Genomic DNA, 15,496 nt, shown 5'->3' on the forward strand with positions numbered 1-15,496 from the left:
CTCTTAAAAATTCTCTGTCACTTTTAGCTCATAATACAATAGTCTTTGCTCTTTCTGAAACCAATATGCATCTAGGTATATCTGTGTGTTCTCATGACAGCTATCACCATAGCACCTATCTGCATAGACAGAGTCACCTAAGAAAATATCAAAATTACATTCATTCTGGATGTAACTAGATATTGCATAGCCATATTAAAATGGGGAAGGAATAGTAACAAGATTGTTTTCTTCTCTTCCTTTGAAATGTCATCCCAAACCCAATCAAGATGAACTATCTTATTTTATTCGAGCTGATTTGCCTCTTACTTTAATATGCATTAATCTCAGGCTTTTTGTAAATATCTAGGTATGTCCTGTGTACATTAATTAGATTCCATTTCATTTTATAAATCAAGTATGGAATGTAGAACAAACTTATAAATAATACATTTTTAGGAATAATAGGGCTTTAATATCACTGTCTCCTTCTCAGGGTTTTTCCATATTATTTCTTCTCTTACTGGGTGCATTATTCTCTTCCTAATTTAAAAGGAATATCAAAAAATAGAATACTTCAACTGAAGAAGCTCAGGAGAATGATCATGTTTGAAATGATAAGTATATTAGAGTGGATTCATGGAGATTACATACCGACAGAGAAAAAATAGGTGATTTTAAGTACACGGCTACAGAGACCAACCAAATTAAATACATGGAAGAAAAAACAGATAATAATGAGTATCAGTAACTTTAGGTCAATTTCAAATGACCTAATATAGTTATAATTGGAATTCCCAAAGGAGAAAGTCACATATTTGACAAAGAACATATTTGAAAAAAAATAGTGGCTAAAATTTATTGAAACTGTTAAAAACAGAAAAGCCAAATATCCAAGAATTTCAACAGAACCCCCAAAATCTGAAAGAAGACTACAACAAACCATATGTATTAATCAAATAGCTTAAAACTAAACTTAACTAAGTTTGTTTATGACTAAAACATAACTTAAAAGTAGCTAGCAAAAACATACATATATTTCCATTGATGAGATACATATTTTCAAGATGAGAAAGATAGCAGGTATCTTGTTGGTAATAACATAATTAAGAACACAGCAGAATATTTTTAATTGTATTGAGAAAAGAGTAACTGTTACTCTAAAATTATATACAGTACAACCGTGTTTTGACAGTAACTTGTTCTGTGAGTGTTCTGCAAGAGGGGCAAACATTTCTAATAAATTTTGACTTGATAAAGAAGCAATGTCTTGCAATAGGAGTAGTATGTGATGCCGAAAATCCCATGATCACAAGTGAGCCAATGGTTCTTGAAATTCACCTTGATACACAAGTGCTTTAGATTACAGGCATGTTTCCAGAACAAATTATGCTTGAAAAACCAAAGTTTTACTGTATTTAGTAAGATGTTTTCAAAATTGAAGACAAAAGACTTTTTCAATCACATGAAATGAAGACTTAATCACTTGCAGATATGCATTACAAGAAGCAATAAAGAAAATTTTTCTGAATACCAGAGGAAATTTGGATCTACACAGAGGAATGAAGAAGCTGACAAACACTGCTCACTGAGCAAAGTTACCATCAACAGTGACAGGTCATATTCATGGTAGTCGCTCTTGATACAATGTGATAAAAATGGCACTGTACCTCTGTGGTCTTCCTCCCCAAACTTATAACCCCAGCATACTCATGAGAAAAATAGCACATGAATCTCAGCTGAGAGATATTTTTTAAAAATATCTAGCTAGTATTGGTGAAAACTATCAAGATCATCAAAAATAAGGAAAGTTTGTAACATTCATGAGCAACTTAAGAAGAAAGGACAACTAATTGTGAAGTGGCAACCTGGATGGGATCCTCGAATATAAAATCTGAGTAAAATATGAGTTTTAATTAATGAAAATATATCAGTATTGGTTTATTAATTATAACAGTATACAATAGTAATATAGCATGTTAACATAGGAAACTTGAGTGCAGAGTATTTGAGAAACTCTCCTATCTTTGCATTTTTTTCTGTAGATTTAAGATTGTTCTACTAACTCCAATTTAAATTTTTTTAAAAATTTAAAAAATAAATTAAAGAAAAGATTATTACAGATGTGTAATGCCTTGAAATGGAAAAGGACAAACCCATTTCTGTAAAAGAATTTTAGACTTTTTGAATTCAGTTAAGACTACTTTCCATAGTTTCCATGTTGGTTATATGTGTGTTTATTTTATTCAACTCTAAATATGGAGGTTTCAACTCACTGAAATAAAATTATCACTAAAAAAAAATTGTTCTAAAAAATAAAGTGCATTTTAAAAATTGAAAAAAGAATACCACAAATGTATTTGCTGACACATATTTACTATTGAAAAACATAAAACAATTGCTCCTGATTTAATCTCTTTAGAAGGTAAAGTTTAGTGTAAAACATAGAAACATATATTTAAAACATACGTAGAAATATTAAAACATACGTAGAAATTTAAAACATACGTAGAAGGTAAAGTTTAGTGTAAAACATAGAAACATATATTTAAAACATACGTAGAAATTTAAAACATACGTAGAAATGTTTATAAAACAAGAAAACAAGCACTGGAAGGATAAAGGGAAGTAACTGTTTTTGCTTTGTTTTTTACTATATATAAACTTACGTATTGTTAACTAAAGTTGAACTATGATAAGCTGAATATTTTCACAATCAACCTCAACTTAATAACTGAAATAAGGAAATAAAATTATATCTAATAAGCCAACAATGCCTGTGAAATATAATCATAAAAAATTACCCAAACATTTCTTAGAAAAAGAAGAAATTAAAAAGTAGCAAGTATACCTGTCTCTATTTAGAGACATGTTGAAAGTTTTGTGGAATTTACAAAAGAAGCTTCTAGAATTAATAATATAACATGGTTGCAATGTAAAAAGTCAATACTAAAAATTAATTATATTTCTGTATGCTAGCAATAAACAAGAGAAATTGACATTTAAAAATTCCTCTATAATATTGTTAAAAACATACTCAGAGATATTTACAAAATTTGCAAAAGATATGGAAGATTTATACACTGACAACTAAAAACATTGGTGAGATAAATTAAAGAAGAGATAAATAAAGGGACAGACATATGATGCTCATAGATTGAAAGGCTCAATATTTTCAAGATGTTAACTCTTTTCACACTGGTCTATAGATTTAATGAAATACTAATCACACTCTCAGCTCTTTTTGTAGAGATTTGATAAGCTGATGCTAAACTTTAGACCAAAATTCAGAGAGTTGGAACAGCTGAAGCATATTTAAAAAGATGAACAAGTAGAAAGATTCACACTCTTTGATTTAAATACTAATTATGAAGCTATAGCAGTCAAAACAGAGTATGTTGGCATAAAGATTGACAAATTGATTGGTGAAACAGAATAAAGAGTCCAGTAACAGCCCTTCAAGATATGGCAAACTGATTTAGCAAGGTCCCAAAACAATCTAATGGGGAAAATATAGTCCGTTCCCACCCACCAAAATGAACCTTAGTCCTTACCTCAAACCATATACATAGATAAATGACATGAATCATAGACCTAAATCTAAGAGCTAAAGTGATAGAAATTATACTGGAAATCAAAAAAGAAAATAATAACTATTTGGGATATGGCAAAATTTTATTAAAGATATATGAAAAAGATACACTATCAAATAAAAACTATAAATTGGACTTTATCAACACTAGTTTTTCTTTTGCTCTTCCAAAACAACCTGTTAAGAACCTGAAAAGACAAGGCTGCAAAAACTGATTTGCAGGGTACCTGGGTGGCTCAGTTGGTTAAACCTCTGACTTCAGCTCAGATCATGAAATCACACTTCATGAATTTGAGATGCGTGTTGGGCTCTATGCTGACAGCTCAGAACCTGGAGCCTGTTTCAGATTTTGTGTCTTTTTCTCTCTCTTCCCATCCCCTGCTGTGCTCTGTCTGTCAAAAATAAATAAGTGTTTAAAAAAAAAAACTGATTTGCAAAACACATCTAACCAAGGACTGGTACTTGGAATGTATAAAGCAAAGATGCCAATTAAAAATGTACATTCTACCTAACAAGGTGTAAGAATGAGAAATAAATACATGAAACTTCATGTAAATCACAACAGTCACTAGAGAAATGCAAACTAAGACTTCAAGAAGATCCCACTGGTATGGCAAAACAAAAAACCTAACTACATCAAGTGTTGGTATGTATGTGGAAGAAACAGAATTCCCATCTGGTAGCAGTGTAAAATGGTAGAGTCACTTTGGAAACAGACTTGAAAATTCTTAAAAATTTTAACTATGCCCACTGTATGGCCTGGCTACTCCACATCTAAGTATTTATGTAAAAGAAAAGATAAAATATATTCACGTTAACCATGAATAGTCCTGGCTTTATTTGGAAACAACCCAAATATTCACCAACAGATGAAAGATACATGGTGACATAACCTTTAAAGGAAGTACTACTCGGCCATAAAAAAGACCTGGCTATTGTCACATGCAAACACATGGATGGACATGGTAATAAACACACTGAATGAGATAAGCCAGACAAAGAAGAATATGTATGATAGGATTCCATTCATATACAGTTCTAGAGCTTACAAATTAAGCAGGAGACAGAGATTAGCTCAGTGGTTGCTTCTGGATAGGCAAGGGCAGGGAAGACGAGGAACTAAAATGAAACAAAAGGGACCTTTGGGGATGATGGTTGTGTTCATTACCTTGATTGCATTTGTTTCATAGGTGAATCCATTTCGAAGCATATTCTTCGTATATGTGTAGTTTAATGTATAAAAGGATCTATTAATAAAGTTGTAAAAAATGAGTAATTCAGTGTCTGATTTCAAGAATGGCCTGTAAATAATACACATTATATACAACGACAAAACAAACACAAGGTATTTTAGGACCAAAGATAAGAGAAATCTTTATCATGGAGATGTCTTATACAACTCTATTCTAAAATATTATTAATAATAACACTATTGGGCTATTTCTTTAAACTTTTATTTCTACATAAAGAGTAGTTAAATTACACTTTTTAAAATTTCATACTCAATATTTTACAGCAACTAATTTATTTGGCAAACACATGTTGTTGTTGTTTTTTTTCCTAAATATAGGATAATATTTACCAGCTATATGGGAGAAGTTTGGATAACTTATTTAAACACTAGAATATGACAGCTGGAGCTTTCACTACCAGCCTACACTTAAAAAATGACCATCCCTACAAAATCTTAAAATATGTAATTATTACATAAACCTATATTCCCAATACCATTGTAAAGGAGATATATTTTTCGAAAAGAGTGGAATATATTAAAAACACTGTGAACTTGATAGCGAGTACAGTTCTTTGGAGGAAAAATGAATGCATGTTAGGTTTTCTTCACTTACATTTGCTTGGTGTGTTAATTAATTCTCCTTCATCTATTTTTTCCCACTGCTGTAACGCACAATGATCACCACTAAAAACGAAACTGCATTATAACCCAAGTGCTGCTCTGAGGTAAATTCCATCAGTGGAAAGACGCATGCAAAAAAATGCTGAATATCATTTTCTTCCATGTTATCTTGTTTCTGAAAAGTGGGAAAACTATAAGTTTATCTGACTAGTGAATATTCTCTTAAAATTTTGAAAATGTCCTAAAGAATTTTTAATATATAATTAGACTTAATGTGTGGTTCTGGCATTTACAATAGGACAGGTCTTATCTCATTGAATATATATGCTTTATTACTTGTTCAGGGATATTTTTGACTAGAATCAGTTTTCTGAAATCTTTTTGGTCACTCATATTATTTCTGACATACATACACAATCTCTCTTTTATATATCATCATGTCCTTAAATATTAGGTAAGAGCAGAATATATTTTGAATACAGTAGAATTCATACTGCAAAGATACCTTGGTAAATCACTTTGGAAACCATAGAACCCTTAAGAAAAAGGATACATTAAAAATAGTGAAGTTTAGGGGTGCCTGGGTGGCTTAGTCGTTGGAGCGTCTGACTTCAGCTCAGGTCATGATCTCGTGGTTGGTGGGTTCAAGCCCTGCATTGGGCTCTGTGGTGATGGCTCAGGGCCTGGAGCCTGCTTTGGATTCTGTGTTGTCCCCTCTCTCTGCCCTACCCCACTCACACTCTGTCTCTTTCTCTGAAAAAATAAATAAACAAACATTAAAAAAATTAAAAAAAAATAGTGAAGTTCAGGGGGCCTGGGTGGCTTAGTTAAGCATCCAACTTTGGCTCAAATCATGATCTCACGGTTTGTGAGTTTGAGCCCTACGTCAGGCTCCATGCTGACAGCTCAGAGCCTGGAGTCTGCTTAGGATTCTGTGTCTCCCACTCTCTCCGCCCCTCCCCTACTTCTGCTCTCTCTCTCTCAAAAATCAAAAAACATTAAAAAAATTTTTTTTGATAGTGAAGTTCAATTTCCCTCACCTTTAAAAGAAAGGGTATACACATAAGGAGATCATGGTAACATGCTACAGTATCACACACACTCACACACCTGGTTTAATGAAGGCAGTTTTTAGTGATGGGCATGCCAACATTGATTAGTGATGTCTGTCATGGTCATAGAAGAGAAATTTGGCAATATTTATACAGACCACACCATTCAGAAAGAATTATACTGTTTTTACTGGTGAGTGTTCAAAGACTTCATCAAAATAATTAGACATTTTTTTTCCTTATATCTTCAGAAAAGAGGCTTCAACAATTCATAATGTTGAACCGTATGTTACTAAAAGTTGTTGTAGTTCCTATGGAATTGGTGTGACTTCCAATTTTCTTCGGTACTTAAACAGATTTTTAGTATTTTTGAATGCTTATGTCCTGTAATTTCTTTCAGAGGAGCTGGAGGCAAGTGGCAGAACATTTAAGTTTGGAAGTCAGTATTTACAGACTTATTCTGAATTATTTCATCTTTTCCCCAAATATTTGTTTCCTACAGAGTTTTGGCTGAAGAAAAACAGGAGTTGGGGGCTACATTTTCCTTTTCTGCCAGTAGATCAGATTCTGAATACGATATTGGCCTTGGAGACTCAGTTAAGATAATAGCTGTTGTTCAAAGGAGGAGTTAATATTAAATTATTGCATGTTTCATCAGAGAACACACACACGCACTTAGATGTAAACTCTGGCTCTGCCTCATAAAACCACGTGCATTTAAACAAATTTACTTAGTTTATCTGAACCTCTGCTTTCTTATTTGTAAAATGATGATGATAGTCTTACCTCTAAGCCTGGCTATTGGGATTAAATAAATAAATTAAAATATATCAGATTCTTAGCTGAGAGCAGGGAACACAGCAAGCATTTAACAGAAGTTACTTTTGTCATTTATGTTTCAAAGTGGGACAGCTCAAATAACAATTATCCTTGAAGCTTTACTTTCGGAAATTTTCCTTTACTAAGAATTAAAACTTCTTTCCTCTGGGCCTTCAGGATACATTGTTTATACCTTTGTGCTAGCCAGACATATATTACATTCTGCCTATTCTGTCTTGGTTTGTGATAGATTCTTCAAATATTCATTTTGTCTGGAACTCTGAGCACTAAGATCATATCATATCTGTCTTTTTACCTCATACAAGGTCTATCCCTGTGCCTTGCACAGAGTAGATATTTGATGGCTCTTGAGTGCATTGCGTTACACTCAACATAACCTCATGGGTTTACCAGCCTTTAAGACTATTTTTTGCTCTCAAATTTAATATTGAATTTCTAAGCAATCATTGGTGTTCCAAAACAAGTTATGTTTGCTTGATGATTAATTCACTATTTCTTTAAAACGTGGTAACTTGAAAAAAGTAAAAATTTTCATAAGCAAGTGTGTATTTGAGGCTAAACATATTTGATGGAAATATAAAAATGATAAGTAAACTGAGAAACTCAGAGTCGAAGCTCATTAAACATTCCCTCTTTTAGCCACAAATGCTAATAAGTGAGCATGGCTCAGGCCCTTAATTCTGGATGTTGACCATCAATCCTTCCTCGGCTAGTGGGGGTCTAGCGTTTGGTGCTGCTTCCAAGTGAGGCATGCTCAGAAAAAAATGGGAGAATGATATTCCAGTGGGGGAAAGCAGACTGGGTTAATTCGTCTATTTATTCACTCAACCAGGGAATAATGTTTGAGAACTCACTATGTGCGAAGCATGCAAGCAGATATAAAAATGAATGGGAGATAGTCTCATAGTCTCCTCAAAGTGTAAAGGGAAGAGATAGGAATAAGCAAGCAATTCCAACATACTGTGATGGGTGCTAAGCTAGAGCTCCAAAGAGAGTGAACAACTAGGAGTGTTTTTAATTCAGATGTCCAGGATGGGTCTGTGCTTAAGAAGTACTAGACTTGGGGCGCCTGGGTGGCTCAGTCGGTTAAGCATCCGACTTCGGCTCAGGTCATGATCTCGCGGTCCGTGAGTTCGAGCCCCGCGGCGGGCTCTGTGCTGACAGCTCAGAGCCTGGAGCCTGTTTCAGATTCTGCGTCTCCCTCTCTCTCTGACCCTCCCCTGTTCATGCTCTGTCTCTCTCTGTCTCAAAAATAAATAAACGTTAAAAAACAAACAAACAAAAAACAAACAAACAAAAAAAGAAGTACTAGACTTAAGGAGAATTATGAAAATGACACATTTAAAAACAACTCTGGAAGCATGGCAGGTATTGTTTCCATTGTGGTAATATAAAAATATAGAGTATTATAATAAAATACCTCACGTCAAGTCAATTCTAGTTACTGAGGCTAGGACTGAGTTTTATGCACGCCGGTTTTTAAATCTCAGATATTTACACCTTACTATATATCTTTTATATGAATTAAAGTCATTACAAGTTTGCAATTTAAAAGTACAACTAAAGCCATGCTCATCCACCAGCTGGTGAATGGATAAGCAAAATGTGATATAGCCATACAAAGGAAATACAAAGGAATACTAATGAACCATACAAGAAATCCTGGTACTTGTAATATCAAGGATGAAGCCTGAAAATATGCTAACTGAAAGAAGCCAGACACAAAAGACCACATACTGGACAGTCACATTGTATGAGCTTCCTAAGGCTCCTATTAACAAAGTATCACAAACTTGCTGGCTTAAAACACAAAAATGCATTGCTTTAGTTCTGGAGTCTAGAAGTGTGAGATCAGTGTATTGACAGGCCCATACTCTTTCTGAAACCTGTAGAGAAGAATCCTTCTGTGCATCTTCCTAACTTCTGGTGACTGGCTGCCAATTCTTGCCTTGCAGCTGTAACACATCAACGGCTGCCTCTGTACTACCACAGGGGATTCTTTCCTTGTATATCTGTGTCTCTTTTCTTCTTACAACAGTCATATTGGGCTAGCATCCACTCTACCCTAATATGACTTCATATTAATTGCATATGCATTAACCCTATTTTCAAAGAAGCTTACATTCTGAGATATTGGGGGTTAGGACTTGAACACATATTTTGGGAGGCCACAATTCGACCCATAACAACAATTTAAGTGAAACATTCTGAACAAGTAAATTCATAGAAGCAAAAAACAGTGGTTAGGGGCTCAGGAAGAAAGGGAATGGAGAATGCCTATTTACAGATACGGAAGTTTCTTCAGGGGTGATGGTGATGAAACTGGTTTTGGAGGATTGCAATGATTGCAGAGCACTGTGAATGCACTAAATGCCACTGAATTATATAACCATCAAATGGTTAAAATGGTAAGTTTTAGGCCCTTTGTATTTTATCACTAGAATGAATGAATGAATGAATGAATGAATGTCAGGTCAGGTTATTCTTGTTTCCCCTGATCACCTTCCATTTCTAGTGCTCTACCCTTGTATTCCTTATCCTACCACTTCCTTCCTATTTTATTTTTTTTAGACGTATTTCTTTTGAGAGAGAGCATGTGAGGGAAAGGCAGAGAGAGATGGAGAGAGAAAATCCCAAGCAGACTCCACCCATCAGCACAGAGCCCTACTTGGGGCTAGAACTCACGAACCCCATGAGATCATGACCTAAGCTGAAAACAAGAGTAGCGCGCTTAACAGACTGAGCAACCTAGCGCCCCTGTACCTACCACTTCCTGCCACTAACCTGCAGTCAGCCTGTTGCCTCTTGCTGCAGCTTTCTTGGAGTATTCTCCACTCCACATGTTTTATTCCCTCATTTAACGCAAATTACTCTAACTGCTTTGTTTATTTAAGTTCCCACTCTCAGGTTTCATTAGAGATGAATTCTCCTTGTGCATTAATGACTGAAGAGCAAGGTGGTTTTTCTTGCTCCTATTGGCAGCTCTCCCTCATCCTTCTCCTGCTGTAGAATTTAATATCCACACACAAAAAGAGTGGCCGGTAGTAAGATCTTCTCATCCCTGAAATGAAAGCACTTGGCCATTTTTCTACACATCAACTTTAAGTTCTCCCCAGAGTTAAGCAAGGTCCGCTCTGTTGTGCTTTATTTTGATCTGGGAACTCATTCACATTCGTGGGGACCAATCCCTGATGGACCATGAATCTTGGCAACAGGTGGCTGGGGAGTATATTAGGAAGTGAGCAAGCAGGAAAGAGTTTGTTTGCAAATGGCGTGAAAAATAACCTAAATGAAATAGGCACCTTCCAAGGATGGTGCCTACTAACCACTTTGGGTTCACATATTTTGGTTTCTTTGCTTCCACATCTGTAACTGAACAAGCAAATAATGGCTAGCATAAATTTGTAGTAGCATTAATAGTAATAAATAACAATAGTTAATGTTGGGGAGTGGACCTTTTTTCCCCCTCAGTCTGGTATTTCCACATGGAGGAATTTTGACTAGAGTTACATTCCAGCAACTTGGAGAGTGAAATTCATTGGTCCCTGTTCCTATTTCATTCAACTATGGCAATCACTGGGATTCATTCTCTCTCTCTCTTTTTAAGTTTATTTATTTATTTTTGTGAAAGAGGGAGAGAGAGAGAGTAAGTGTGTGTGTGTGGGGGGGGGGGGGTGGACAGAGAGAGAGGGAGAGAGGCTCCGAGCAGCATGGAGCCTGATGCAGGGTCAATGTGAGGCTCAGTGACAGAAACTGAGATCGTGTCCTGAGCTGAAATCAAGAGTTGGATGCTTAACCAACTGAGCCACCCAGGCACTCCTGGGGATTCATTCCTTTTATTTCTTTTCTATCTGTCCCAGACCAGCATGAGACAGCATTCCTAGGTAAAGGGATCTTCAGAAAAGATCAAACTCTCCTTGGAATGTGCTTCTACTGTATATATTTGTAGAGGGTTCTGGAATAATGCTAGCAAGTCCTTTTGCCTGCAAGTCAAAGCTATATTCATCTTTAGCTTATCAAAAATAAAGCTGACATTTCCCCTCTACTTTTTTTGGCATATTCTGGTTCCAAATTAGGAAGGTGCCAAAGGGAATATGGACCTGTATTAACATTCTACTATTCCAGCTATTATTATCACACCTTTGTTACATGTCAGTCATTGTGCTAAACTCTTTACTGGCTCAAACTGCACAAGGACTCTATGTTACACTGGAGACAAAGGAGGAAAATTTCTTCTTTCTTGAACAATCCCCCTCGGCCTTCAATTTATGTTGCTTTGGCTCCTTTTCTCTATCAAAGATATTAATTAATATAACCCTACTTCAGTTAGAGAAACGTATCACAACAATCTGAATTCCACTTCCCAAGTATGCAATGGTTTAGGAAAGCAGATTAGTCAGGACATCTCAGAGCAAAGTTCCATCTTCTTAGAAATATTTAGATGGTCCCCAAGAATACTAAAGCATGGTTAGCATTCTGCTAACTTTCCTGGGAAGAGATTCATGCTCACTGGAAATGAAACGATTTGCCAGTTTTAATTATTCAAAATGATTCTTTGTCAAGTCATACATATTCCAAAAAACCTCTCTTGCCCCACTTTCTATGAGCTCAATAGTTTTTATTTGACTTGATATTCTGCCTAGTGCTCTCTATAGCACTGTTCTAAATAAGTAATAACATAAATCTGTATTTTTGTACACTGGAGACACTTTAGAATTGTTTGACTAAGAGGGGTTTTTTAACATTTTTAGATAAAATGAGGCATAACAACATTTCCACCAATATGTAAATATCCAAACTTTTAAGAAAGCAAGCAAGCATTATTGCAAATCCAACTAAAGTGTCAGTATCTACTACCATTATGTCATGCTGATGTTAAAATACTAGAAATGTGAAAATTAATACCTCCTCCCAGGGAGGCCAAAAAAAAAAAACCAAAACCAAAAACCAAAAACAAACAAACAAACAAAAAACTGTGGTAGAAAAATCAAAGAGATGCTCCTGATAATGAACCAAAGAAAAAAACCCCACAGGTAAAAACCTGAGGGGGGTGAGCCCATCAATATCATTTTACCTTCAGAAAGCTCTCACTTTGCCCACCTCTCAAGTAATTCACACTCAGCTCCTAGGGAACACAACCGCAGCATTTGGCTCAAAGTGAATACATCTGCGTAGATGTTTCTTGTGCTTGATTTTATTAATTTCTCTGCCTTGTCTTCCCTCACAGCAAGCACTGACGAATCATACCACCACTGTCTTTCACAGGCAGGCAACTCTAGATTGGAGTTTTCTTTAAAACAAAAGGTGGCACTGCCTTGAGAATAGGCTCAGAACAAAGCAAAAAAGAGATAAAAGGAGGTTCGGGGCTTTGTTCATCTCACTCAGGAGTTAGGAGAGCATTATAAGCCTAGATGCTCATTATACAATTGTAACATGTGAAATCAGCTGTGTTTAGATGAATACCATATGCTACCAGAAAACTCCAATCTCAAGAAGGAAGGTAATTCCTGCCAGCTGCATAGCATTAATGCTTGCTCTTTGGAATGGAACCAATATGCCCTTTTCCATTTGCATCAAGATGCACAAAGAGAAGGGCAGTTGCTCCCAAGTGCCAAGACTGGTATTCTAGTGCTCTTGGCTCCAGGTCATAGGAGAGACTGTCTAGGAGTCTCCCGGTCAGTCGGTAGTTGCTAGGGGCTCCCCACATGCTCGTGATACAGAGCCAAATCAGGAAACTAAGCTTGCTGTCTGGTCAGAAAGAAAGGGAACATTTTATTATTTTTTTTTTTAATTTTTTTTTTTTTTAACATTTATTTATTTTTGAGACAGAGAGAGACAGAGCATGAACGGGGGAGGGGCAGAGAGAGAGGGAGACACAGAATCGGAAGCAGGCTCCAGGCTCTGAGATGTCAGCCCAGAGCCTGATGCGGGGCTCGAACTCATGGACCGCGAGATCGTGACCTGAGCCGAAGTCGGACGCTCAACCGACTGAGCCACCCAGGCGCCCCGAAAGGGAACATTTTAAAGCGGTTTCTTTTTTCTCCTACTGGAGCAGAGCAACTCTGAACGCTAGAGGGAGTTCCGATTTTGTTCAGAGTCTTGTTTTCATTTTCAAATTAAGTATTTGAGTATTGAAAGGGCGAAAGTCAACTTACTTTAAAGGGCATAATTTTTTTTTTTTTTTACTGCAGGCTACTAATGCATAAGGAAATCCATTTATTTATTTATTTTTTTATTGGGACGATGAGGAGAGGTTTCACTTTCATTATTGTGGAAAGGGGCAGGGTATAGATTTCTGGCTTTAAAATACTGATACAGGTGGATAGAGATAGAGATAGAGATAGAGATAGAGATAGAGATAGAGATAGAGATAGAGATAGAGATAGAGATAGAGACAGAGATAGAGATATATATGATCTCGATTGTCTCCTTAGCTTGAAGAACCAGCCTCAGCCTCCTAACAAATGCATTAATCCCATGATGGATCTTTTTAATATGATGTCTGAAGCAAGTACTGAACTTTTTAATATTTATAGAATTGGAACAGCAATTGGAAGAACTGGGAGTTTGCCAGAAGTTTAGTACTGTTATTTCATCCAGGAAAGAAAGAACAAAGCATGTATTATACACTTTTTTCTTTAAATACATTAAGCTGAACCAAATTATGAATTATCCATGTAATAATTCCACAAAATAAACTTAATTGTTTAAGTAAAATTTTACTTAAGTAGCTCCTTGTTATACACATAAAAATATGGAAATTAAGCTGGGTTCTAAGAGCGTACTTGAAATCCACACTTGCTCTCATTTACTAATGGCCAATAATGAATGTGAAAAAAGGACACAGATTCTCAAACAATATATTTAGTCCAGCCATATATTTTTTGCCCTCATTACACAACTATAAGAGAAACACATTTATGAAATAAACTGTATTTAATTTTTTCAGTTTACACTAATTTTTACAATAAAATTCTTTATCACTTTCAACTCTTTGCATTATATTTTAGTCTTAGAATAGAACTAGACCTCTGAATCTTGAGATTTAGATTTTGTTCTGCATATAGAGTATATGAATATTACTTTACAAATGCAAATATGCAAGAAATACCTTATCATTTATTTTAATTGAATGGAATCTAATTCCAAGCTCCATTCCTGGCTGATGAAAAATTCTATATCAATTATTATTTTTATCTAAAAATTTTTAAACATTTACTTATTATTAAGAGACAGAGAGAGACAGAGCACTAGTGAGGGAAGGGCAGAGGGAGAGGAGACACAGAATCCAAAGCAGGCTTCAGGCTCTGAGCTGTCAGCACAGACCCTGACACAGGGCTCTAACCCACAAACTGCGAGATTATGACCTGAGCTGAAATCGGATGCTTAACCGACCATGCCACCCAGGCACCCCTCTATCTCAATTATTATTGCTACCATTCCCCTACCACAAGCCATTTGAAGATCTGTGGAGTCTGGTATACGAAGGTAGGAGTAAAAGATTTGGCATAATACACTGGAGAAGCCATTCTGGTCTCAGATTTTGGTAAGATGTCCACTGTGTTAAGTCTCCATAGTCTTTTGCAATCTGAGGGCTCTAGTTTTTGTTGTTGTTTTTTTTTCTCCCGTGGTTTCAGAATATTTTAAACCATGGATGTCTCATTTATAACCCACAATCCCCTAGACCTGCCACCTTTTCTTAAGATACAGCAAATAATCATGTCGTATGTCCCAATCCCTTTCAAGCTCAAGATCTTGCATTTGTTTTCCCATCCTTCCTAGACTTAGGCCTACAGCAGCCACTTCTTTCTACTGAAAAACACTCCATCCAGTCTGGTTTCCCAAGAGAAACTTCTTGCCCCAGGGGCTCAGACTTTCTGAAAACTAAATCCAGGAAAGGAAATTATCTGCAAACAACTTCTGCTTTCAGCTTAGCAACAGAAATCTTTCCTCATTAAGGAAGAACAAAGAGTTTTAACTGTTCTCTTGGAATATGGGGTGGAAAAATATTTTAAGAACAAAATACAAATTACCATCTTAATATTTATGATCCTGACACATATGTTTCTGTGTTTTCTGACATTTGTACCATAAAGACGCATTATTTTCTTAATTAGGAAAGTATAATTTTTATAAAGTGTACTTCCCTTTGATTTATTGTAACTAGACATATTTACG

This window comes from Panthera onca, chromosome D1 (genome assembly GCF_046562875.1).
Source record: "Panthera onca isolate mPanOnc1 chromosome D1, mPanOnc1 haplotype 2, whole genome shotgun sequence".
NCBI lineage: Eukaryota > Metazoa > Chordata > Mammalia > Carnivora > Felidae > Panthera > Panthera onca.